The sequence below is a fragment of the Mustelus asterias genome, chromosome 20 (assembly GCF_964213995.1).
Source record: "Mustelus asterias chromosome 20, sMusAst1.hap1.1, whole genome shotgun sequence".
In the NCBI taxonomy this organism is placed as follows: Eukaryota; Metazoa; Chordata; class Chondrichthyes; order Carcharhiniformes; family Triakidae; genus Mustelus; species Mustelus asterias.
The window spans coordinates 59646981-59654903 of NC_135820.1; positions in this window are offsets into that span (position 1 = coordinate 59646981).

Consider the following 7923-nt stretch of genomic DNA (forward strand, 5'->3'; position numbering starts at 1 on the left):
TCCCCCACTCCCTGAACTCGTAGGGAACTTTCCCCACTCCCCCGACAAACCCCACGACAGGACCCCTCCCCTCCCCGACCACCCCCCCATGCGACTCTCCCACTCCCCCAACAACTCCCATTGGACCACCTCCTCCACTTGGGACTCTCCTCCTTGAGTTCCCCCCCCAATAGGTGAGACTTGATTGCCCCGCTGACAGCCCAAACCTTCCCCCACCAACTTCCTGATGCCCCCAAATGCTTGACCCCCCGCAATTGTCTAACCCTCACCCCGACTGTTAGACTGCCTGCATGACCAACCCACCCCCAAATGTCCAACTCCCAGCCCCCGACTATCCAAACCTCCCCCCCAAATGTCTTGACACCGTCCCGATTGTCCAATCCCATCCTCTCCGAATGATCCCCCCTCCAACTGCTCCTCCCAACTGTCTGACCACCAACTCCCCCCCACAACCCCCTAAACTCTAACCACTTGCCTGACAAACCTACCATCTCCTTGACTTGAAGTTGGTTGGACCTTTAAACTTACTTGATTAATGGCGGCCAGTGTCTTAGAAAAGGGGCGTTGCCAGAAATAATTGACATGGCCAACATCTTGAAACTTACCACCTAAGAGCATTGTAGGGGCACATTCATCTCACAGACCACAGTGGTTCAAGTAGAATGGCCACCACTGCTATCTCACGGACAATTGGGAATGGGTAAATCAATGCCGGTTTTGCCAGTAACACCTATATCTGAAGAATGCCCAAACTATCTCTTCTTAGAAGATAGCCAGATGGGCAATAAGTGCTGGCCTAGCCAATGTCACCCACATAAACGAACAAAATAAAATCTTACTCTGGATTGTTCATTATCCTTTTCCATAGCCAGACTTATGATACAATGATCACTTTCCCCTGAATGTTCTCCTACTGATATTTGATCTACTTAGCCCACCTCATTCCCAAAAACCAGTCCTAGTGGTACCTCCTTCCTCATTGGGCTGGAACCATACTGCCATTGAAAATTCTCTTGAACACGCTCTCGGGACTCTTGCCCCTCCCTGACCTTTCCACTAGCACTATCCCAATCTATATCTGGGTACTGGTCCCCCGTTATAATTACTTCATATTTTTTGCAGCTCTCTGCAATTTCTTTGCAGATTTATCTTCTCAATAGTTGGTTTTCTGGAGGCTACAGTGAGAAGTGTAATTGTACCTTAGGGGGTCCTCTACTGAGTGCTGGTCAGGCAGCTATCTGCAGCCACTGGGATGTGCCATTGTTCTGGCTGTGGGGTGTGGTGAGGGACTGCACTGAGTGCTGGGGTTTTAGGGAGGTGGGATGGTGCTGGGATAGTCGCAAGCAATGACATGTATCTATCAATCTCTCTCTCTCTCTAACCCCCACCGTGCAGAATGGATTTCAGACTTATTGGTCTGGAGTTGGCCATCATGGTAGCGGCTGAGGAGGAGAAGACAGCTCAGGAGGCGGAGGGTGTAGCTAGGCCACTCCAGGAGCAGCCAGTGGCAGACCCAGAGGGTAGGGAGCTGCCAGTGATGCCCAGGAAGTGGGAGAGCAGACTCCCGAAAGGGGAACCAGGAGAAGGAGGATGTGGAGGCCAAGACAATGCAGGATCAGGAGGTCCTTTGAGGGCCAATCAGAGGCCGCATACCGTCGCTGGCTCTGCCAGTCTAAGGATATGGTCCTGCACTTTGTGACGTTCTAGCACACCTGGCACCTCAGGGAAGGGGAGGCCACCCGCTCCCAGTAGAAATTCAGATGACGGCGGCACTCGACCTCTATGCTGCAGGGTCATCCCAGGCACCTAGTGGGGATATTTGTGGATCAGGTCACAGATGTCTTGTACGCCCGGGCAAGTGAATACATCCATTTTGATGTTGGCCAGGCGCAGTAGGAGGCCCGCGCTGCAGGCTTCGTCACCATTGCTGGGATACTCCATGTTCAGGGGCAACGGATGGGACACACATCGCCCTGCAGCCCCTGTGAGGTGAGGGGCAAACTTTCATTAACAGGAAGGGGTTCCATTCACTTAATGTTCAAATTGTGGAGGAGAGGCACCATCTGCTGTGCTGTGAGACTGGGTGAAGTTGTCGAGGCCCAAAGCCAGGGCCTGCTGTGTCTCCAGAATCCCAGCGAGAGCCCTAGCCAGGGCCTGCTGAGTCTCCAACATTCCCCTGTGGCCATGGACCGATGGGCCTCCAGGATGCCTGCGACACCCTCACCGTGGCCCGCTGTGTCTCCAGGATGGCATGGACCCTGTCACCCATGAGGTCAAATCTCCGTGCCAGACTTTCAACTGCGGACGCCACCCTTGCAGTATTGGCCTGGTTACCATACTGTGCCGGCACCACCTCTAAATAGTCTTGCAATCGCACCATGGTTACTGACAGCCCATCCACAACTCCCTGGGTTTGCTGATGCATCTCCACCATCTTTGGGACGAACGGACCCTGAGGCCTGGCATCTGGCTTGGGGCCAGCTGAATCCTCGCCTCTGGCAGACTTCTGTGTGCCCGAGTCCCCGGATGTGCCCACCTCCATCTGATGTGCATCAGCGGCTGTGATGCACTCACCAGTAAGTGACCCACAAGCCTCAACACTAACATGCCCCGCTGTCATGATAGCCTCTGTGTTGGTGGGTTGTGTAATTGATGCCTGCGCTGAATCACTGGTGCTGTCCTCGGAGGATTCTTCAGGGCCTCCCTCCGAGGTATCGTCTGAGGTGTCCAGGGAAGTTGGCTCAGGAGCAGCGGGGTGGGGTGGGGGGAGGGGTGGGGGGACGGGGTTGGCGTTTGGAGACACTAGAAGGGCCTGGTGCATCAGCGTCCAGAAAGACCACACATCCGGAAAACAGTCCACGCAACATAGAACTTACTTCAAAGAAGACTTAGGAATAGGGTTCAGCTGTTGCTCATTTGTATGCCACATGCCGATCTGGCTGTCATTTACCATTCTAGGCATGCCCCTCCCGCCTGCCAGCTCCAGGGCACGCTGCTCACAGACTGCCAACAGCTGCAGCTCAGGAACTCCCTCACCAGTCTTTTCCCCCTCATGGCCGGTTGTGCGCATTTTTCCCCTGTGGGGACATAAGGGGGATTGAAACATGATGTATGGAAGGACATGGGGTGCAATGTGGTGTCGGGATTGGGGAGCTTGTGTTGGCCATTTTGGGAAATGGGACCCCATTGGGGGGTGCTGATGGGGGGGGGGGGGGTGGTGTTGTTGGCTGATCATCTCTCTGTGTGTTTGATGAATTGATTGTAAGCTAATTTACATTATTTAGTAATTGAGCAGGAATTTATGAGGACTTTTTAGCAGGCTGCAGGTGATTTTGCAGCAATTTTTTATCTGTCTTTGGGTGAAGTGACCCCCAGACAAAAGACCTAAAGAGATCATTTCAACCTTTGGTATTCAATGTATGGTAGCAGCTCACATTACCTCTCAACTGTAAAAAAATCTATACTAAAATTAATTTAAAGTACAAGAAAACAAGGAGGTGCTGTTTGATTTCACAAGCTACAAGTTATTTCATTGAGCTTCAAGAGCCGCAACTAAGTCTTGGTTGAGGAGATATTTGAAGTGCTTCTTCCAACAAGTGTTGACTGCCTCTCTGTCTTCGATGAGTGCCACTCCATTCTTAGCCCTCAGTGGGGTAGGTCCTTGGATGCTTGGGTCATAAATGGTTTTGACTGCACGGTTTCCACGCTTGTCATTGCTGTTGGCAAGTTGCTCATTTACAGGCCGACATAAACCCATTCACAGCAGAACTGAGCTACCTGTTATATTGGATTGGGAAATTTGGCATGTCAGCTGCGACTCTCACCAACTATTACAGATGCACCATAGAAAGCATTCTTTCTGGTTATATTACAGATTGGTATGGCTCCTGCTCTGTCCAAGACCACAATAAACTACAAAGGGCTGTGAACGAAGCCTAGTCCAACACGCAAACCAGCTTCCCATCCATTGATTCCCTCTACACTTCCTGCTGCCTCAGAAAAGCAGCCAGCATAATCACGCACTCTGGACATTCTCCCACCTTCTTCTGTCAGGAAAAAGATACAAAAGTCTGAGGTCACTGACCAACTGACTCAAGAACAGCTTCTTCCCTGCTGCCACCAGACTTTTGAATGGACCTACCTCACATTAAGTTGATCTTTCTTTACACCCTAGCTATGACTGTAACACTACGTTCTGCACTCTCTCATTTCCTTCTTTATGAATGGTATGCTTTGTCTGTATAGTGCGCAAGAAAAATATTTTTCATTGTATACTAATGCATGTGACAATAATAAATCAATCAAATCAAATCCCCCATAGGTGTCCAGGGCGCATGGTGGAATTATTTTAAAACATTTAACGTGAAAATGGTTTGTCCCAATGCCTGACTCAATATGATGATAAACTCACTTAGCAACTCATGGTGCAAATAGACAGGGCGACCCCTTCAATAGCCCTATCCAAACTACTCAGTACTTGGCCTTTTGCAATGTTCCAGTGAACCCCAGTGCAAACTGGAGGAACAGCATCCATCTTCCGACAGCCTTCCGGACTGAACACTGAATTCAACTACTTCAGAGCTTGCACTCTCCTTTCCATCTGCCCTTCATTTATTTCACTTCATTTTGTTTCTTCCTTTCTTCCCATTCATCCATTTTTGTCATCCTACTTTCTCACTTCCATTTTTCCACTTCTTCATTCCTGCTCTCCTTCTTGCCCCCACCCCCGCTTCACTGCTCCAACGCCCCCCCCCCCCTTCCCCTTAACCATCTGTACCTCTGTTCTGCCATTCACACATTCTGACCGCTTAATGGACCCTTTTAACACCTCTCACAGCCTTATTCATTCTCATTTCCATTCCCTTTGTCCTATCACAGCACCCTCCCCCCCCCTCGCCCCTCCCCACACTCATGGTATGAATCTTTTCTGATTTACTTTGCTCTTAGCTCTGATGAAGGGTCATCCAGATGTGAAACGTTGGCTCTATTCTTTTTCCACAGATGCTGTCAGACCTTCTGAGATTTTCCAGCATTTTCTGTTTCAACTCAGTACTTGTTGGCTTGTCCAGTTAGATGGTTGGTTAACTTTGTGGTGTTGGAATAAAGGTTCAATTTCCAGATGGTTTTACTCAACTTTATTCTAGATTCAGGTCAGGCCTCAACTCTCGATTCACACCTCAAAATGTTTGTGTTGGTGCAAAGTGAAACTGGAGTGTAAATACACTTAGAGTCATAGAGTCATTGAGGTTTACAGCACGGAAACAGGCCTTTTGCCACCAACTTGTCCATGCCGCCCCTTTTTTAAAATCACTAAGCTAGTGTCAATTGCCTGTGTTTGGCCCATATCCCTCGATATCCATCTTACCCATATATAACTGTCTAGATGCTTCTTAAAAGACAAAATTGTACCCGCCTCTACTACACTTGAAATGTTTCCTATATTCCGAGCTGCTTAATGTTGATAAGGTCACGTAAAGATGCAATGTTTCATGAGTCGTCCTGTAATGTTACTTGCTGCAAAATATAAACACTTAGGTGTGAGTCCAATGGTAACTGGTTGAATGTGCAGTTTACAAAGGCAATCTTACTTCTGGTCTTGTGTGTGTGGTGGTTTTCAGAATTGTCAAGCCTGCAGCACCATCTAGTGCGCACAGATTGCACTCCTGTCATCTTACTTTTATTTCCACTTCACCGTCACATTTTCAGACATACAATTTGTGACCTAACTTTATCAGCGTTGCACTGTTTTGGGGCGGCAGGGGATGGTGGGGGAATGGGGAGATCTTTTAGCCTTCAAAAATGCCTGGGTGGGTGTTTGAATTGATACATTCTGGGTTCACGACCATGACCTGTTTACAACTGCTGCAACTTCCGAGTTTAACAGATAATGGGTTTGGATACTTGAATATCCATCACAGTCAGGACCTTAATTAGTGCAAGTGGGGAAGCAGTTATATAGCAATTAATGCCCTTATGAGATGCTAATTAGGTATTTTTCACTGACCTTTACATTTAATGGGTGGGATTCTCCGGCCTCCCAGCTGTGTGTTTCCTGCTGGTGGGAATAGCCGACTCCGGTCGGTGCGGAGTGCCTCTCGATTCAGGGCTGGAGTGCGGCCAGATGGGCGCCGCCTCTCTCCTGTTAACACACAGCATGTTCGTTGGGAACGTGGTGCTAAAATATTCGTAGACGACCTGATTCTGGCTCAGGGTTTCGTAAGTAGCAGAGCAGCTATCTCGCTGCGATCTATTGAAAGTCATCCTGCCGGCGGGAGGTAGCACGTTGTTTGCTAGCGATGGGATTCTCCTGGCCCTGCCGCTGTCGATGGGAATTCCCATTGACTTCACCCCCATGCCGGCAGGAAACCCACAGACGGGGTTGTGCTGCCGGCAGGACTTGTTGAGGTTCATGAATCTCACCAGCAGGGCGTTGAGATTGAGCCCAGTCCATGTGGGTAATTAAACTTGTGATTGTCCCATCTGAATAAATGCTCACATGGAGTCTCAGTTCCCTCTGGCTAACATTTGGAAATGAGTCCTCGTGTTGGTCCTGCTTTCTAAAACCTTTGGAGCCTTTTAAACTGACAAGATCAAGATGGAGCACGGCGTGTGTAATGTGTAACCGGTGTATTCAAGAACACAGTGGAGCAGGAAAGCAATGGCTATCATTGTGCTGTGTTCGGACTGCATTTCCACAAAAGAAAGGTGCACAGCACAGATATGGAGAACAATGGAGAGAAGGAAAGAGGGGATTAAGTCACAGAGGAGCTACTCATCATGTGAGACAAAGACTAAGCATCCTGTTTGTGACTATGCGGGCTCACATCGAGTGGTAGCAGACATTTGGGTGGCACAACAGTCAGCACTGCTGCCTCAAAGTGCCAGGGACCCAGGTTCAATTCCGGCCTCGAGTCACTGTCTGTGTGGAGTTTGCACGTTCTCCCTGTGTCTGCGTGGGTTTCCTCCGGGTGCTCCGCTTTCCTCCCATAGTCCAAAGATGTGTGGGTTAGGTTGATTGACCATGTTAAATTGACCCTAGTGTCAGGGGGATTAGCAGGGTTAATATGTGGGGTTACAGGATTAGCGCTTGAGTGGGATTGCAGTCAGTGCAGAATCGATGGGTTGAATGGCCTCCTTCTGCACTGCAGAGATTCTGTAATTCTATGATCTGCAACTTCCTTGAAGGCAAAGAGCTGCTTCCTGAAGACTACAGTAAGAAGTTTAGCAACACCAGGTTGAAGTCCAACAGGTTTATTTGGTAGCAAAAGCCACACAAGCTTTCGGAGCTGCAAGCCCCTTCCTCAGGTGAGTGGGAATTCTGTTCACAAAGAGAGCATATAAAGACACAAACTCAATTTACATGAATAATGGTTGGAATGCGAATACTTACAACTAATCAAGTCTTTAAGAAACAAAACAATGTCAGTGGAGAGAGCATCAAGACAGGCTAAAAAGATGTGTATTGTCTCCAATAGCCTGTCTTGATGCTCTCTCCACTCACATTGTTTTGTTTCTTAAAGACTTGATTAGTTGTAAGTATTCGCATTCCGACCATTATTCATGTAAATTGAGTTTGTGTCTTTATATGCTCTCTTTGTGAACAGAATTCCCACTCACCTGAGGAAGGGGCTTGCAGCTCCGAAAGCTTGTGTGGCTTTTGCTACCAAATAAACCTGTTGGACTTTAACCTGGTGTTGCTAAACTTCTTACTGTGTTTACCCCAGTCCAACGCCGGCATCTCCACATCCTGAAGACTACACAGAGTCTTTCTCTGTAAAGGTCACCAATGCCCTGAATTTGCCTCTGACTTCTTGAGCGATTGAAGATCACATATTCACCTACTGGATGGAATGCATTGAGTGGTTGTGTGTATCAGACAGGGGTGAGTGGTAGCAGTGGGTGATCTATAAAGGGGGAGGGGTG